Source organism: Apium graveolens, chromosome 5 (genome assembly GCF_009905375.1).
Source record: "Apium graveolens cultivar Ventura chromosome 5, ASM990537v1, whole genome shotgun sequence".
NCBI classification, from domain to species: Eukaryota; Viridiplantae; Streptophyta; class Magnoliopsida; order Apiales; family Apiaceae; genus Apium; species Apium graveolens.
In genome coordinates, this window is record NC_133651.1 from 89944852 (window position 1) to 89955136 (window position 10285).

At 41.8% G+C, this 10285-nt stretch overlaps 1 non-coding gene across 1 annotated transcript; it reads right to left on the reverse strand.

Annotated features, from left to right (window-relative positions):
• Nucleotides 1-3335: 3335 nt before the first annotated feature.
• On the reverse strand, nucleotides 3336-3442 carry LOC141662376 (small nucleolar RNA R71). The gene has a single exon (XR_012550496.1). It is a non-coding gene; the product is annotated as a small nucleolar RNA R71 (small nucleolar RNA).
• Nucleotides 3443-10285: the final 6843 nt, after the last annotated feature.

Below are 10285 nucleotides of genomic sequence, written 5' to 3' on the forward strand. Positions count from 1 at the left end.
ATCAGAATTTGCTTGTGTCAATAGATTTCCACAGAAATAATGACTTCTAACATGGGATCATTAGTATATTGAAGATTACTAGGTCAGCATCGAGCACAAGTATCCTCATAGGATAGAGTAATTATATTAATAGACATATCACAATCATAGTTTAGAAAATTACATCAGACAACAGTCAGTACTTTAGCAAATTTTCAATTAAGCACAGAATACACAAAGAGAGTAATTTCTGTAAATACTGATCATAAGGTCTGATGCATCAGAACAAAACTAAGCAGATTTAGAAAAAGAACCTGAAACCATTCCAAGTTTATTTACCAATCTTGTAAAGGTAGCTTCACACAGTGGTTTTGTGAAGATATCTGTTAGTTGTTGATCTGTTGGAACAAAGTGAGATTCCACTGTACCTTCATCCATATGTTCCCTGATGAAGTGGTACCTGATGCTGATGTGCTTTGTCATAGAGTGTTGAACTGGATTACCTGTCATAGCAATAGCACTTTGATTATCACAGTAAATAGGGATTTTGAAATATGTTAACCCATAATCCAGTAACTGATTCTTCATCCAAAGAATCTGTGCACAACAGCTTCCTGCAGCAATATACTCTGCTTCTGCAGTTGATGTGGAAATTGACTTTTGTTTCTTGCTAAACCAAGAAACCAATCTGCCTCCAAGAAATTGGCAGCTTCCACTTGTGCTTTTCCTGTCAATTTTGCAACCTGCAAAATCTGTATCTGAGTAACCTATTAGTTTAAAATCTGATTCTCTAGGATACCACAATCCCAGATCAGTTGTTCCCTTAAGATACTTGAATATTCTTTTTACAGCTGTTAAGTGAGATTCTCTAGGATCTATTTAAAATCTTGCACAAAGATAGGTAGCATACATGATATCAGGTCTACTAGCAGTTAGATAGAGTAGAGAGCCAATCATACCTCTGTAATCAGTAATATCTAATGATTTACCAGTATCCTTGTCCAGTTTTGTTGCAGTGGCCATGGGAGTGGATGCACTTGAACAATCTTGCATTCCAAATTTCTTCAGCAAGTTTCTGGTGTACTTAGTTTGACAAATAAAAGTGCCTTCTTCATTCTGCTTAACTTGAAGGCCCAGAAAATAGCTAAGTTCCCCCATCATACTCATCTGATACCTTGACTGCATCAGTTTGGATATTTGGAATCTACAAAGCCTGGAGGTTGTTCGACATATACTTCCTCCTCCAATTCTCCATTGAGAAACGCACTGTTCACATCTGATAAGTGGCATTTTATACCACTTAGAGCGTCTTAAAATGGCTTAAATTGGTTTCTTGAAATCAAGTATTTTGTATATTTGATGTGTTTTTCTAGTGTTTATGCATTTCAGGGTATTAGTTGCATTTCGGGGGAGGAATCATCAAGAATAAGCCTTGGCATGTGTTCACCATTGCGAGAGGAAAGAAACGGGCAGATTACGGTGAAGAAACGGAGCAAAATCAGATTTTTTCCAGTAGAGGTCTGAGCGCCCGCTCAGCATTGCTGAGCGGCCGCGCAGGGTCGGGAAAAAAGATATATTATTTCAGGACTTCTACTTCTGTTTGGTTTCCACTTCTATGTAATCTGAGTTTTATGGGACTATTATATAAGTAGATTTGAGACGTTTTCACAAGTCTGGATTGAAGAAGATCGTGTTTTTACGCAAGGAGCAAAGGAGATAAGGAAAAAGACCGATTTAGCACACCGCAACGAAGAGGAAGCATATTTTCTTGTGATTCTTGTTTCATTGTAACGTTGGATGCTAGTTTTCTTACTTTGAACTTATTTACTCTTGTGACGTACTCTGTTTTAATATAATTAGTTTAGTTATTATTTTCTTGTGTTTGTTTATCATGATTTCATATGAACCCATGATGACGATAAGTGCTATTATGGGCTAATCGTGATCATGGGGTTGCAACGGATTTATTATAGAATTCTTTAGTAATTGTTTAATACTTTAGCGTGTGATGATTGTATGATATCTAGTATTGGTTGTGCGTATTCGTCTTATGTGTGTCGCGAACATATAAGATAGGGTGTTAATCTCTTGTGAAGCGACGGTGGATCTTGAGATTTAGAACTTGCCATGCTAGCATAGGTTCATGTACGTTGTGCATGATTAGTGGGTAACTCTAACAGTTTTATTTGCCCTATGTAATCAAAAGGAATAACTTGTGCTTAAATCGTTGTGTTGTCAATTTCTGTAGACATATAGGAACTCAACATAATTGATGACTATTCAACTTCTATCTTAATTGTGGATGTTTGGTAGAATGCTATTAGTACAATAAAAGTTGGCTTTTATCAGTTTCGTGTTATTCAATTAATATCATCACTGTCACATGCTAAAGGTAATAACAATGACTATTGAAGGAAGTAGTAATGAAGTTGTGATCTCATGAGTGTTTTATTATTGATAATTTGAAGTGTTAAGTAAGTGATTAATTAAGCAGTTAATTGTAGTTAATATTTAATCAACAATCTTAAGTGTTAGTGTCTTAACATTGAGAAGTAATCATACATTGGTGAGTGAGTTTAATTAGACAATAATTTAGTCTGAGTCTCTGTGGGAACGAACTAGAAAGTATTATATATTACTTGCGAACGCGTATACTTGCGTGAATATTAGCGCGTGTTTTCGCCCTAACAAGTTTTTGGCGCCGCTGCCGGGGACTCGGCGTATTTGTTTAGTTTATGTACTTACCATCATTGGTCATTAGGACTCAGTGATTAGGACGTAGTAGTTAATTATTGTTTCCGGTTGTGTTTCAGGTACTTTAGCAAGCGTTTATGCAAACTCGTTCTCGTGCTCGCAAGAGGACTTTAGATACAGCTGAGGAGACAGACGAAGTTCTTGATATTCCGGAGAAGTTAGATTTTGAGGATTCAGATTCAGGAACTGAGCGGAAAGAACCAGTAAACATGGGAGATCGTATTGTTCAAGCTGATCCAGCTCTTATGGATTTTTCTCGGCCTAAAATTGATGACATTCAGTCAAGCATCCTTCATCCGGCTATTCAAGCTAACACCTTTGAAATCAAGCCGGGCACTATTCAGATGGTGCAGAATTCTGTTTCTTTTGGAGGAGCGGCAACTAAAGACCCCAACATGCACGTAAGGAATTTTTTCGAGATCTGCAGCACTTTTAAGTATAATGGCGTGACTGATGAGGCTATCAAGTTGAGGCTTTTCCCATTCTCACTGAGGGACAAGGCTAAAGACTGGTTACATTCTGAACCAGCTGGGTCCATCACTATGTGGCAAGATCTTGCGCAAAAGTTTCTGGTGAAGTTTTATCCGATGGCAAAGACTACTGCTATGAGGAGTGCTCTTACTCAGTTTGCGCAGCAACCTACAGAATCTATGTGCGAGGCTTGGGAACGTTACAAGGAAATTTTGAGAAAATGTCCACATCATAAAATGCCGGATTGGATGGTGATCACGGGTTTCTATAATGGTTTGGGGGCCCAATCTCGGCCCATGCTCGATGCAGCAGCTGGAGGCGCCTTATGGGCTAAAAGTTATACTGAGGCGTATAATCTTATAGAGACGATGGCTGCAAATGAGCATCAAAACCCAACTCAGAGGATGACGTCAGGCAAGGTAGCAGGTATTCTGGAAGTTGATGCAGCCACCGCTATTGCAGCCCAGCTCTAAGTGCTATCAATGAAGGTTGATTCTCTGGCTACATATGGAGTTAATCAAATAGCTATGGTTTGTGAGCTTTGTGCAGGTTCTCATGCTACGGATCAGTGTTCTTTTGTCAACGAATCTGTTCAGTATGTGAATAATTATCAGCGATAACAGCAGCCTGTGCCAGCGACTTATCATCCTAACAACATAAATCATCCAAATTTCAGCTGGGGGAATAATCAGAATGCTATTCAGCCACCATATCAGCAAGGAGTGAGTAAACAGTTTAACCCACCTGGATTCCAGCAACCACAGCAGTATGCTACAAGGCAATCATATCCTCAACAGGGAAGTACAGCTGCACCTACTAGTGCTGATTTTGAGGAACTTAAGCTATTATGCAAGAGTCAGGCGGTTTCTATCAAGACCTTGGAAAATCAAATCGGTCAATTAGCCAATGTAGTGCTCAATCGTCAACCTGGCACCCTTCCCAGTGACACGGAAGTACCAGGCAGGAAGGAAGCTAAAGAGCAAGTCAAGGCTATTACCTTAAGGTCTGGAAAAATTGCTGATGCTGAAAAGGCAAAAGAAGGAGAAGCTGAAATTAGAGATGAAGAATCTAAGCAAAAGGAGAAAGCGGCGGAACCAAGGAAGACTACTGTTGAACACACTCTGCCTGAGGCTAATATAGGGGAGAAACTGCTCTATCCTCCACCACCTTTTCCTAAAAGATTGCAGCAACAAAAGCTGGATAGACAGTTCGGGAAGTTTCTGGAGGTGTTCAAGAAACTTCACATCAATATACCTTTCGCTGAGGCTCTGGAGCAAATGCCTAGTTATGTGAAGTTTATGAAGAATATTCTTTCAAGGAAGGTGAAACTGGATGACCTTGACACCGTTGCTCTCACGGAAGAATGCAGCGTTGTTCTGCAGCAAAAGTTACCACCAAAACTGAAAGATCCAGGAAGCTTCACCATTCCTTGTACCATTGGCAATCTGACCTTTGACAAGTGCCTTTGTGATTTGAGAGCAAGCATTAATCTGATGCCGTTGTCGATCTTTAAAAAGCTGGATCTGCCTGATCCAAAACCCACATACATGTCTCTACAATTGGCTGATCGTTCCATTACTTACCCAAGGGGCATAGTGGAGGATGTGCTCGTCAAGGTGGATAAGCTCTTCTTTCCTGCAGATTTTGTTATTCTGGATTTTGAGGAAGATAAGAAGATTCCCATAATCTTGGGAAGGCCTTTCTTGGCTACTGGCCGTACCTTGATAGATGTGCAAAAAGGTGAACTTACTATGCGGGTACAAGATCAGGATGTGACCTTCAACGTATTCAAGGCAATGAAATTCCCTACAGAAGATGAGGAGTGCTTAAAAGTGGATGTGATTGATTCTGCGGTTACTTCGGAACTCGATCGCATGCTAATGTCTGATGCATTGAAAAAGGCCTTAGTGGGGGATTTTGACAGCGATGATGAAGATGGCAACGAGCAATTACAATATCTGAACGCTTCTCCCTGGAAGCGAAAGCTGGACATGCCGTTTGAATCTCTTGGTACTTCTGACCTTAAAAATGCTGAAGGAAAGCTCAAATCATCAATAGAGGAAGCACCTACCTTGGAGCTCAAGCCATTACTTGAACACTTGAGGTATGCTTTTTTAGGTGATTCATCTACGTTACCTGTTATTATTTCATCTGACCTTTCAGGTAGTGAGGAAGACAAGCTCTTAAGGATTTTGAGAGAATTCAAATCGGCTATTGGATGGACCATAGCAGACATCAAGGGGATAAGTCCTTCATATTGTATGCATAAAATTCTGCTAGAGGAAGGTAGTAAGCCAACTGTGGAACAGCAACGAAGACTGAATCCCATCATAAAGGAGGTGGTGAAGAAAGAAATTCTGAAATGGCTGGATGCAGGCATCCTTTATCCTATTTCTGACAGCTCGTGGGTGAGCCTCGTACAATGTGTACCTAAGAAAGGAGGTATCACTGTGGTCGCAAATGAAAAGAATGAGCTCATCCCCACTCGAACAGTTATAGGATGGAGAGTATGCATGGATTATAGAAAATTGAACAAAGCCACAAGGAAGGATCATTTCCCTCTTCTATTTATTGATCAGATGCTTGACAGGTTGGCGGGTCATGAGTATTTTTGTCTTCTGGAAGGTTATTCAGGGTATAATCAGATTTGTATTGCATCAGAGGATCAGGAAAAGACTACCTTCACTTATCCATTTGGCATGTTTGCTTTTCGCAGAGTTTCGTTTGGGTTATGTGGCGCCCTGGCCACTTTTCAGAGATGTATGATGGCTATATTCTCTGACATGATTGGAAATAATGTCGAAGTGTTCATGGACGACTTCTCCGTCTTTGGACATTCATATAATGAATGTTTGAATAATCTGCGTGCCGTACTCAAAAGATGCGTGGAAACTAATTTGGTGCTCAATTGGGAGAAATGTCATTTTATGGTGCGTGAAGGCATTATTCTTGGGCATAAGGTCTCTAACAAGGGTCTGGAGGTGGACAAGGCCAAGGTGGGAGTCATTGAAAATCTTCCCCCACCTAATTCTGTGAAAGGAATCCGTAGTTTTCTTGGTCATGCGGGTTTTTATCGGCGATTTATCAAGGACTTTTCAAAGATATCTAAGCCGTTATGCAATTTGCTTGAGAAAGATGTGCTTTTCAAATTTGATGATGAATGTTTGGCAGCATTCGAGACTCTCAAGAAGAGTTTGATCACTGCACCAGTTATTACAGCACCAGATTGGACAGAACCGTTTGAGATGATGTGTGATCCGAGTGATTATGCGGTAGGTGCAGTTCTGGGACAGCGCAAGAAAAATCTCTTCCATGTGGTCTACTATGCGAGTAAGACTTTAAATGGGGCCCAATTGAACTACACCACTACTGAGAAGGAGCTTTTGGCTATAGTCTTTGGTTTCGAGAAATTTCGATCTTATCTACTTGGTATGAAAGTAACAGTATTCACTGATCATGCGGCTATTCGCTATCTGGTTTCCAAGAAGGATTCGAAGCTGAGACTCATTCGTTGGGTGCTTTTACTTCAGGAATTTGAGTTAGAGATCAAGGATAGAAAAGGTACTGAGAATCAAGTAGCTGACCATCTCTCTAGGTTGGAGAATCCCGATTCTACTTTACAAGATAGGACGTTAATCAATGAATCTTTTCCGGATGAGCAGTTGTTCGCAGTTCAGGAGGAAGAACCATGGTTTGCAGATATTGTAAACTATCTCGTCAGCAATGTAATGCCTCCTAATTTGACATCCGCTTAAAAGAAGAAGTTTCTGCATGAGGTGAAGTGGTATATGTGGGATGAACCATATTTGTTTAGACAGGGAGCTGACCAGATCATCAGGAGATGTATCCCGTTCTGTGAGACGGAGGGGATATTACGAGACTGCCATTCCATGGTTTATGGTGGACACTATGGTGGTGAGAAGACGGCAGCTCGTATTCTGCAAGCAGGTTTTTTTTGGCCTACTTTGTTCAAGGATGCTCATCAGTTTGTTTTAAGGTGTGATCGTTGCCAAAGAATGGGAAATTTGACAAGGAAGGATGAGATGCCATTAAATGTGATGCTTGGAGTCGAGGTCTTTGATGTTTGGGGAATCGATTTCATGGGGCCTTTTATCTCGTCTTGCAATAATCAGTACATCTTGCTGGCAGTCGATTATGTCTCAAAATGGGTTGAAGTTAAAGCTTTACCGACAAATGATGCAAAGGCAGTGCTAAATTTTCTTCATAAGCAAATTTTCACAAGGTTTGGAACACCTCGGGTAATCATAAGTGATGAAGGATCGCATTTCTGCAACCGTAAGTTCACTTCTATGATGCAGCGTTATAATGTGAATCATCGAGTAGCTACTGCCTATCATCCGTAAACAAATGGTCAAGCGGAAGTGTCTAATAGAGAGATAAAGCGCATTCTAGAGAAGGTTGTTTGTCCGTCAAGGAAGGATTGGTCTTTAAAGCTCGATGAAGCTGTTTAGGCTTACAGAACAGTATACAAAACTCCACTTGGTATGTCCCCGTTTCAGTTGGTGTACGGTAAGGGATGTCATCTACCTGCGGAGCTTGAGCATAAGGCCTACTGGGCATTGAAGAAGTTGAACCTGGATTTAGATGCAGCTGGTAAGAAAAGAATGCTTCAGCTTAATGAACTTGATGAATTTCGACTTCAAGCGTACGAGAATAACAAAATATATAAGGAAAAGGTGAAGAGGTGGCACGATAGGAAGCTACATCCTAAGTTATTTGTGTCGAGGCAACAAGTTCTCTTATTCAACTCTCGGCTCCGACTTTTTCCAGGGAAGTTGAAATCGAGGTGGTCTGGGCCTTTTATTGTCAAAACTGTGTTTCCGCATGGAGCGGTGGAAATTTTTGAGAATGATCCGGACCAAGCATTTAAAGTTAACGGTCAGCGTTTGAAGCACTACTATGGGGACATGGCAAACCGAGAAGTGGTTAGTGCCATTTTGTTGACTACTTGAGAAGGGTACGAAACGTTAAGCTAATGACGAAAAAGAAGCGCTGTGTGGGAGGTAACCCATGAATTGTTGTTACAGGAACCCTTAGAAGTTAATAACCTATCCAAAAACACAAAAAAATCAAAAAACAGGGGCTGAAAAAAAAATTCCAGTGACCCCCTGAGCGCCCGCTCAGCATTGCTGAGCGACCGCTCAGCAAGCTGAGCGCCCGCTCAGCTTTGCTGAGCGACCGCTCAGGGGTCGTGTACCAGAATTTTTTTTTACAGTTCAGAAAAAAAAAAAAAAACACAAAAACCCATCACAGCCCATAAACCCACGAATTCTTTTCCCATTACCCCATGATTTTATCCCTCAACCCCATTCCTAATCTAATTTAACCTACTCCACACCCTATATATACATACACCTATCCTACATATCTCCCACAAACTTCCTACCCTTAAACTCTCTCCCAAGCACCAAAATTCAGTTCTTACACACTTTTATTCACGAATCAATGGCACCCAAGAGAGCACGCACTATTGACAGCAGCAGCACAGTTCCTACTGCTGATTCATCGAGGGGTACTGCTGCAAGGCCTCGGTTAACTGACAGAGCTGCGGAGGAGGAGTACACTAGGCTTTTGGGGAAGCCGATTCTAAAAGAGAGAGGGTTTTTACCATCGCGGAGGGATGGTGAGTTGCTGCCCATGATTACAGAGAAGGGGTGGATAGCTTTTTGTGAGTCACCCGAAGCGGTACCGATGAGCGTTGTTCGCGAGTTCTACGCGAACGCGAAGGCCGAAAAGAATGGGTTTTCTGTGGTCCGAGGGCTGACAGTTGATTATCACCCTGCGGCGATTCGCCGTGTGATTGGACAGCGAGAGCGGAAGCCCGAGGAGGAGAACTGGAATGAAAAGACTGCTGAGGATTTTGACTTGGATTTGATTTGTGCGACTCTCTGTCGACCGGGCACAGTTTGGACCTTCAGGACCGGCACTAATGAGTATCGTCACTTTCCGGCGATCTCCATAAACAGGTATGCCCGTGCATGGAATGCATTTATTTATGCTAATATTTTGCCTTCTTCGCATGCACACGAGGTCACAGTTGAGAGAGCACAGTTGTTGTGGGGAATTCTAAATGAGGAGTACTATGTGGACCTTGGTGAGTTTATCTACCAAGGAATTCTGAAGTTTTTGAGGGGAGCGAAGCATATGAACATCCCTTATGCATCCACGATTACGAAGCTATGCCGAGCAGTGGGAGTGAACTGGCCGGCTCATGAGCAGTTGCAGTTGCCGGCAGCTCCGATTGATTCTGGGACGCTGAATGGGATGCAGAAGTGGACCGGTGGTGAGCCTGAGGAGCATGGGCTGGGTTATCGTCTTCCAGGAGGGCGTCCAGCACGAGGTGCTACTATGGCTAGGCCAAGGCGTGATGAAGCTGGTTCTTCGAGAGCTCAGGAGGGTGCTGGGTTGGCTGATGCTCAGTATAGGAGGCTTTCACGGCGGATGGATGCCATGTATGAGACGCAGAGCAGGTTTGCTCAGGAGCTCACCCTTGCGTTAGGGACTGCTTTTCGGGGCCTTGGAGCTGATATCCAGTGGCCAGTTTTTGGTGAGGACTCTGCATACCCGCCGCCTGATACTCCACCCACTGAGGGTGATGATGATGATGACTCCGAGTAGGTATACCCTGTGTTCCTTTCTACTACCTTCACTGAGGACAGTGAAGATTTTAAGTTTGGGGGTGGTAGTTAAGGAATATTGTGTGTGTGTCATATAGCTGCATATTCATGATAGCTTAGTTCATATAGTTGCATAATTTAGGCCATATAGTTTTTTTTTTATTTTATATATATAGCTTTTATTGTTTATCATGTCACGTAACTCATGCATTTGCCATGATCCCTTTTGCAATGATTGATCGACTGAATTGTGATATTGATGCGAGTGTAGTGATAACATTAAAGTGATATTAAGTCGTGTAGGTTGATATACATGCTAGAAACACTTGTAATTCCACTAAGTCTTAGAGAATGCGTAAGGGCTAGATTGTTGTTATGATTTGGTTATTTTCGAGGTCAATCTATTTATTATGCTTAGAATTCGATAATAGGTTCTTAGTGAT